This window comes from Dipodomys spectabilis, unplaced genomic scaffold (genome assembly GCF_019054845.1).
Source record: "Dipodomys spectabilis isolate Male_0828 unplaced genomic scaffold, ASM1905484v1 ptg000215l, whole genome shotgun sequence".
NCBI classification, from domain to species: Eukaryota; Metazoa; Chordata; class Mammalia; order Rodentia; family Heteromyidae; genus Dipodomys; species Dipodomys spectabilis.
In genome coordinates, this window is record NW_024870892.1 from 8,728,415 (window position 1) to 8,737,140 (window position 8,726).

An 8,726-nucleotide genomic window follows, 5' to 3' on the forward strand; every position below is an offset into this window, starting at 1 on the left:
CTATGGCTAAAATGTGTAAAAGTGTAAAATGTGTTTCAGTTTCATATAACTCAACTGTAGGAGTAATTGAAAAGGAAGAAAGCAGCTTAAAAAGAGACAAATTTGGGGGGGGGTAGAAGAAAAAAATAGGAAAAAGAAAAAAGAGCCAGAAAATTAGAAATGAATTAACTCAATAAACAGAGTGACTTAAATATATAAAAATATATGGCATATTGGAATTACAGTTTCTGAATCACCTTAACTTGCAAATCTCAGGCACTGTGATTATGTGAGGGGGTCAGATGGTTGGGATAGAGGATTTTTGAGGTTCTCAAGCCTCTCAAAATACTTTCTGCTTAGCTACTAATTCTGTAAGTGTAAGTTTCTCTAAGTAAATAATACACTTGAATAGATGGTGATTGCCACATCCTCAGATCTTCAGGATCTGCAGAACCTCCAGATCCTTACCAGAAGTCTTCTGAGAGCTCCTTTCACAGCCTTATTGCTCAGGGTGTATGAAGGGATTCAGGGTGGAGTGACTATGGAATAGAAGAGAGAAATAAACTTGCCCTGCTCCTGGGAGTAACCGGAGGGGGGCTGATTAGTAGATACATAGAAGAGAGAGACCACCACCAGGTGGGAAGAACAAGTCCCAAAGGCCTTATGCCTTCCCTTGGAGCACTGGATCCTGAACACAGCATGGCCTATGATGAGAACTAGGGGGACAAGTGAAAAGAAGGCCACCAACCTCACAGAAAATATTGTTTATTAGTCAGGCACCGGTGGCTCACGCTGTAATCCTAGCTACTCAGGAGGCTGAGGTCTAAGGATCATGGTTCAAACCAGCCCCGGCAGGAAAGGCCATGAGATTCTTATCTCCAATAAAAACCACTAGAAAACCGGAAGTGGGGCTGTGGCTCAAGTAGTAGAGCACTCTCCTTGAGCTGAAAAGTGCAGAGACAGCGCCTAGGCCCAGAGTTCAAGCCCAACAGCCAACAACAAAAGTTGTTTATCACATGATGCCCACAGAAAGGCATTTGTACAGTCAGAACCACTTGAATAAGAGAGCTGCCAAAAACACTGGACCAGGCCACAGCCATCAGATGCTGGCAGAGAAAGTGGTACATGATAATGGCATACTGGAGGGGTTCACAGATGGCCACATAGTGATCCAGAGCCATGGTGGCCAAGACAATGCATTCAGTACACCCCAATCATTGGAAAATTGCATACTGCACTGTGCAGCCTCCATAGCTGATGGTCTTCTTGGAGCTGCCAATGTTGAACAGTATCTGGGGGTACCATGGTGGTGGTATAGCAGAGGTCCAGGAAGGACAGGTGGCTGAGGAAGATGTACATAGGGCTGTGGAGTTGGGGATCCAGGCAGGAAAGCAGGATGATGGAAATGTTTCCCAACATAGCCAGAACGTAGGACACCAGGAGGACCACAAAGAGGGAGCTCCAGCCATGGTCAGTCAGAAATACCCAGAAGGATGAAGTCTGTCAGTAGATACCGCAAGGCGCTGTGCCTGTCACTTCTCATACTGGGGCATTTGCTGGTAGCTGTCAAGAGGTAAAGAAAACTCCTGAGATAAGTAGTGAAATCATTTTCTGATGCCAGTGTCTTCTCTTTGTTACAACCTCGTCTTACCCTGCTTATCTTTGTCAAGACACTGGGATGTCAGAAGAGCAGCATGCAGTTCTTAGTGTCTCCTTTCTCTTTTTGATCTTAATTGTGTAGTCTCTCAAAACTTCACTTTCTGTATCTGTTAAAATGAGGAAAACAAAACTTGCTTCAATGTCAGAATCTTGAAGATGGTACAAGTATGCGATGCAAGTTGTGTTACAGTTTTAGATATCATTTCAGCTCTTAAAATAGTTATTGTAGAGTGCACCATGCACCGTGCTCTTCTCCTCAGGACCCAGGGTGCAGTGAGTGCCTCTTCCCAGCAGAGGGTGCTCCAGATATGGGCACCATCCTCCTCTCCTCAGGACCCAGGGTGCAGTGAGCAGTGATTCCCACCAGAGAGCACTCTAGGTGTGCACACCGTCCTCCTCAGGACCTGGGGTTCAGTGAGGGCTGCTTTCCATCAGAGGACACTTTAGGCGTGCTCACCTGTCCTCTCAAAACCAGGGGGTGCAGTACTGGTTCCCGCCAGAGGGTGCTCTAGGCACTTCACACTGTCTTCCTGAGGACCCATGAATCCACCAGAGGGCATGCTAGGCATGTGCACACCATCCTCCTCTCTGTAGGACCAGGGGTGCAGTGACTGCTGATTGCCACCAGATGGTGCTCCAGGTGTGTACACCGACCTCAGGATCTGGGGTGCAGTGAGTGCTGTTTGCTGCCAGAGGGCGCTCTAGGTGGGCTCAGTGGTCCTCCTCTCCTCAAGACTGGGGGTGCAGTGAATGCTGATTCCCATCAGAGGGAATGTACGTGTGTATCATCTATCTGCCTGCCTGCCTGCCTGTCTGTCTGTAGTGGTATTCATGGCATCACACATGCTAGACAAAGTACTCAGCCACCGGGCTACAAACATTTTTCACATAACTGAAGCCGTCTTGTCAAGTTGACTGGTCAGACTTCTAACTCACTACGTAGCCCAGAGAGGACTGGAACTTGCAGTCCTCTTGCCTCCGCAGGAGGTGGTACTGGGAATACAACAATGCAATGCCACAACAGCTCCTATGGTCTCTATTCCAAGTGTATTATCACTGAAAATGCAAGAGAGCTGTGGTTTACTCAGTGGGCTTAGCAATGGTCTACATAGACATGTTGGACAGATAATGAATGTTGGCTGCAGTAGCCCTTCCTTCTCCCTCAAAGAAAGTGCTCAGAAGGATGGCATAAGGCACTGTCTGCCACATCTCGGCAGCGTCTCCTTCTTGACTTGGACAGCCTACAAGGAGGCTGTGAGGCCAGCCTGTCCTGGAGGCCCAGCAGGCGAGGACTGCTTGAGGACTCAAAGGGCATTTGGCTCTCTCCCATTCTGGGCAGGAAGCAGGCTGTTCTGAAAGTTCTAGAACTCTGACTTGGCAGCTGCTTCATGTGCACATTGAGAAAAGTGGATGAATGCACCAGTTGTGACTGTTGCTGGGCCTGAGCATCCTGCAAAGAGTCACTTCACACTGTTCAGAGGCCTCATGTTGATGGAGCAGGAGGCCCTTCGTCAGCCCTCAGACCCATGGGGAGGAGTTCCTACCCTTAGCATCCTGACACCCAGCCTCTTTCTTCTCTTTTCCCCTGTGGTTTTGTCCTAGGCCTCTCTGAGAAGGGTGTGAATACATTGCCTGTTCTACCCTTCCCCCTTTAAATGGCCAGCCTGGGCTCAGTGGATACAGATGAGATGCCATGACCAGCTGGAACAGCCTCTTCACGTACCTTCCTGAGTCACTTTCCCCACTGAGTTTACAAGGGATGTCTTGGCTGTTCCAAAGTACAGATGACCCAAGCACTGGGATCCTGTGATCCAGCATCAGCAGGGTAGAGTCTCACCAGCTTCAGAAAGTTATACCTCTGTTTCTTGTCCTAATTTCCCCATTGGTCCCAGGAGGTGGAGAGCTGAGGCCAGGGATGCCAGACAGACTCAAGTGACCACCTGGTAGTAGCTATGTCCTGTGAATGGCCCTGCTTTCCATAAAAACTTGTTGGGTGACGTTGGGGGAGGTGCCCATGGTCTGGAGAGCATGCGGAAAGAGCAGCACATTTATGTGTTATTTTCCTAGGGTAGCTCTGACACATCGCCCTCCTCAGGACTCGGGGTGCAGTGAGTACTGCTTCCCACCAGAGGGTGTGCTAGGCACATGCACACCATGCTCCTCTCCACAGCCCCCAGGTTGCAGTGAGTACTGATTCCTGCCAGAGGGCGCTCTAGGCACACACTGCCTCTCCTCAGGACCCAGGGTGCAGAGTGCTGATTCCTGCCAGAAGGTACTGTAGGCGTGGCCACTGGCTTCCTTTCCTCAGGGCCCAGGGTGCAGGAAGTCCTGATTCCCACCAGAGGGTGAACTAGGTGTGTGCACGGTCCTCCTCAGGACCTGGGTGCAGTTTGACCTGATTCCTGCCAGGCAGTGCTCTAGGCATAGGCTCTACCCTCCGGAGCTAGGGTGCGGTGAGTGCTGCTTCCAACCAGAGGGCACACTAGGCACATGCACACCATCCGCTCCTCAGGACTTGGGATGCAGTGGGCGCTGGCTGATTCCCACCAGAGGGCATGCTAGGGATGTGTGCACCGCCCTCCTCGCTTCAGAAGACATGTGGAGACCATGTCCTATGAGCTACATGGAGTCACAGCATCCTGAAGCTGAGGACATGCACAGGTTAAGTTGTTCTGTCTGACTCCATTCTCAGGAAATGGTTATCAGAGTAAGATTTAGGGTGTCTTCAAATACAACAAAATGAAATGAATACCATGGTTGTATTATAATAATAACTAGGAATAGAATTATATAATAATAACTGAATAATTATGTAGAATTATATAATTATATATAGTTATATAATATATAACATGTTATATATATTATGTGTAACTATATTACATACATTATATTGTATAGATTATAATTATATATTATAGAATTATATAATAATAACTGAAATAGAATTAGTATTGAAATATATATTTTTTAAGTAATTTTCATGATACTGAGTAAGGATGAATAGTCATTCCATACTAATTAGTAGGTGAAGAATAATTTCAGATCATACGACTTTTGGAATATCAAGTTGTAAAGATTTGTATGTTTATGAGGAGAATAATTTTTAGCATTGTCAGAGATTAAGGCTTTGCAGATAATGACTGCTGAAGTTATTTGACATTATAAGAATAATGCCAGGGCTAGGAATGTGGTTTAGTGGTAGAGCACTTGCCTAGCTTGCATGAAGCCCTGCATTTGATTCCTCAGTACCACATACACAAAAAAAGCTGGAAGTGGAGCTGTGGGTCAAGTGGTAGAGTGCTAGCCTTGAGCACAGAGAGGCTCAAGGACAGAGTCTGGACCCTGAGTTCAAGCCCCAGAAGTGGCAAAATAGTAATAATAATAATAATAATAACATTGCCAAATCTACAGCTTCACAGCCTGTCAATATAAGAATAGTAATTGCAATTTGAAGCCAAGCACCAGTGGCTCATGCCTGTAATCCTAGCTTTTCAGGAGGCTGAGATATGAGGATCATAGTTCAAAGCCAGCCCAGGCAGGAAAGTCCATGAGAGTCTTACCTCCAATTAACCACCAGAAAACCAGAAGTGGTGGTGTGGTGCAAGTGGTAGAGCACTAGCCTTGAGCTGAAGAGCTTCGGGACAGCGCCCAGGCCCCGAGTTCAAGCCCCAAACTGACAAAAAAAAAATTGAAATTTGAGAGTAAAATGTATTCAAGATTATTCATGAGGGTAGCAGAGGTGAAGGATATGAGTCTGGAAAATTAAGATGCTTATTAGAAATGCCACAACCATAATATGTAGACTTAATACAGTTTAGAACACATTGATGGTTACAAAATTAACACAATTTATGAGTCCATTATGTGCGGTCCTGGATTGTGCTGGCCAGGGCAGGGTGTTTACCTGCATTCCATATAAGGTCACATTCATAGGTACCAGGTGATGAGAGTGTCCATATGTGAACTTCGGGAACACAACCCATTACAATGTTCCTGCCTCTGCCGGCAGCGTCTACCTATCTATTGACCTCGTGGCTCCTCTGGGGCCCCATCTCCTTCCTGGGCACCCAGCAGATCACTGGGGGCCCTGACTGCTGGCTTGAGCTGACACTGTGAGAATTCAGTGAGCACAAAGACTACTCTGGGATTTGGGGCACTAAAGTTTGGAGCAGGACCTAACAGAGGCTAATCTGTCTCTGGGCACTGAAGAATTGGGACACTTCCTCAGGGCTTCAAGTTTTCCTGTGTCCTGGGCAGAAGGAAGTAGTTGCAGCTACAGGCTAGTAGGAGGAGTGGAACACTACAGGAGTGGAGCAAGAGCATGGAAGTGAGCAGCCCAGGGACGGGTTTGTGGGGAAGCAGAACGTGAGAGGGATGCAGCAAGAGTGAGGAAGTGAATGGCCCAGGGGTGGGGTTTGGGGGGGGGGGGGCGCAAAGCTTGAGAGGGGGCTGGGAAGGTGGCTCAGTGGTAGAGTGCTTGCCTCTCATGCACGAGGCCCTTGGTTTGATTCCTCAGCACCACATAAGCAGAAAAGGCCGTACGTGGCGCTGTGGCTCAAGTGGTAGGACACTAGCCTTGAACTGAAGAGCTGCGGGTCAGTGCCTAGGCCCAGAGTTCAGGCCCCACGACCGACAAAAAAATACTTGAGAGGGATGGGGCAAGAGAGAGCAATTTGGTGGCAGGGCTTGTTGGAAGACAGAGCATGAGAAGGGATGTGGCCAGGGAGAAGTGAGTGGTCCAGGGCTGGAGCCTGTGGGAGGTCCGGGGGTCCTGAGGAGGATGGTGTGCACACCTAGAGCACCAGTGGTGACTGCACCCTCCCTAGTCCTGAGGATGGTGTGCACCTAGAGCACCATCTAGTGGGAATCAGTGGTCACTGCACCCCCTAGTCCTGAGAAGAAGAGGATGGTGTGCCTACATAGAACACCATCTGGTAGGAAGCAGTGGTCACTGCACCCCTCCCCTTCCCCCCCCCCCCCCCACACACACACTGAGGACGATGCATACACCTAGAGCACCATCTGGTGGGAATCAGTGGTCACTGAATCCCCTGGACCTAAGGAGGATGGTGTGCACACTTACAGCACCATCTGGTGGAAAGCAGTAGTCACTGCACCCTCTGGCCTTGAGAGGTGGACAGTGAGCATGCCTAGCGTGCCCTTTTGTGGGAAACAGCCTTCATTGCACCTCAGATCCTGCTGAGGACAGTGTACCTGCCTACAGCACCTTCTGGTGGGAATCAGCACTCACTACACCAGGTCTTGAGGAGAGAAGCAAGGAGCTCAGCTGCCTGGTGCAGCCTCTGGTGGGAAGCAGTGCTCACTGCACCCTGGGTCCTGAGGAAAGGAAGACAGTTCACAAGCCTAGAGTGCCCTCTGGTGGGAATCAGTGCTCACTGCACCCTGGGTCCTGAGGAGAGGAGCAAGGTTCTCCCCTGCCCTAGTGCGCCCTCTGTAGGAATCAGCCCTCAATGCACCCCATGTCCTGAGGAGAGGACAATGTGCAAGCCTAGAGTTCCCTCTAGTGGGAATCAGTGCTCACTGCACACTTTGGTTTGTGGGAGACCAGAACACTGAAGTGAGTGGTTGAAGGGCAGGACTTGTGGGGTAGCAGAGTAGGACAAGGAAGGGGCAAGAGCTTGGAAGTGAGTGGCCCAGGGGCAGAGCCTGTGGGGTGGCAGAGCATGAGAAGGGAGGGGCCAGGGCATGGAAGTTTATGGTTCAGGGGCGCTGCTTGTGGGGGGCACAGCACCAGAGGGATAGGGCAAGAGCTAGGAAGTAAGCACTGCAGGGGCGGGGCTTGTGGAAGAGCAGAGCACAGGACGGGTGTGGCAACAGGAGAAGTGAGTGGTCCAGGGATAGGGCTTGTGGGAGGACCCGGGATCCTGAGGAGGACAGTGTGCACACCTAGAGCACCAGCTGGTGGGAAACAGCTCACTGTATCCCTGGTCCTGAGGATGACCGAGCACAAGCCCAGTGCTCCCTCTGGTGGGAATCAGTGCTCACTGCACCTTCTGGTTTTGTGGGAGGATCAGAACAAGAGAGAGGTGGGGCAAGAGTACAGAAGTGATTGGACTTGTGGATGAGCAGAGCCAGGAGGGGCAGGGCAAGAGCATGGAAGTGAGCAGTCCAAGGGCGGGACTTGTGGGGTGGCACAGCATGAGAAGGGAGGGGCCAGGGCTGGAAGTGAGTGGTCCAGGGGTGGGGCTTGTGGGAAGCAGCCTTCAGCCACCATGGGAACACTGCAAACTCAATGGTGTCATTCAGCCACCACAGGGACACTCAGTACTCAGCCACCCTGGGGACACTCAGCCACCAGGGGGACACTCAGTACTCAGCCACTGCAGATACACTCAGTACCGCAGGCCTGCTGTGGGGACACTCAGTACTCAGCCACCACTGGGACACTCAGCACTCATTCTTGGACCCGGTAGGCCAACAGGTGCTCCTGGTTAATATCTGCTTTTGAATCCTACATGTTTTCTACATGCCTCAAGTTTGGCAATTCAAATCAGTTTGATTTGCTGAACAAGTGGAGTTGAAGAGCTCTGCACTGGTTCAAGTGTTCAGAATAGGCATTCAGGTTTGCTTTTCCCCATAGGGCGATATACACTTATTGTTCCTACATCGTGAGAATTGGTGAGAATCATTTATGCATTCACTCAGTTCAACCAGCAGAGTAAGTTGAACCTCCCCTTATTGCACTGTGTTGAAGATTTGAGAACAAGCCTTGCGGTGTTTTTTGTTTTTGTTTTTGTTTTTGAGGTAACCTATGGCCATACAAGTGTATGGACACTGACAGGAAATATCAGCCTCCAAATACTCCATCATTGTTGTTAGCTGAATGACCTCTGCCAGGCACACTGTGAAGGAGTTTCTGAGCCATCACAACAGAACAGCATTTCACTGCTTTCAATGCTACTTAGGAAGAATTCCAGATTCTTTGACACGGTATGCTCACAGGTGCTCCCAGTTAATATCTGCTTCTGAATCCTACATGATTTCTTCCACATGCTTGAAGATGAATTGCTGAACAATTGGAGTTGCAGAGCTCTTCACTGGTTACAAGCATTCAGACGAGGCAT

General features: G+C 49.4%; 1 pseudogene; it reads right to left on the bottom strand.

Moving 5' to 3' along the window:
* Positions 1 to 1,522, bottom strand: LOC122122695 (annotated as a pseudogene).
* Positions 1,523 to 8,726: the final 7,204 nt, after the last annotated feature.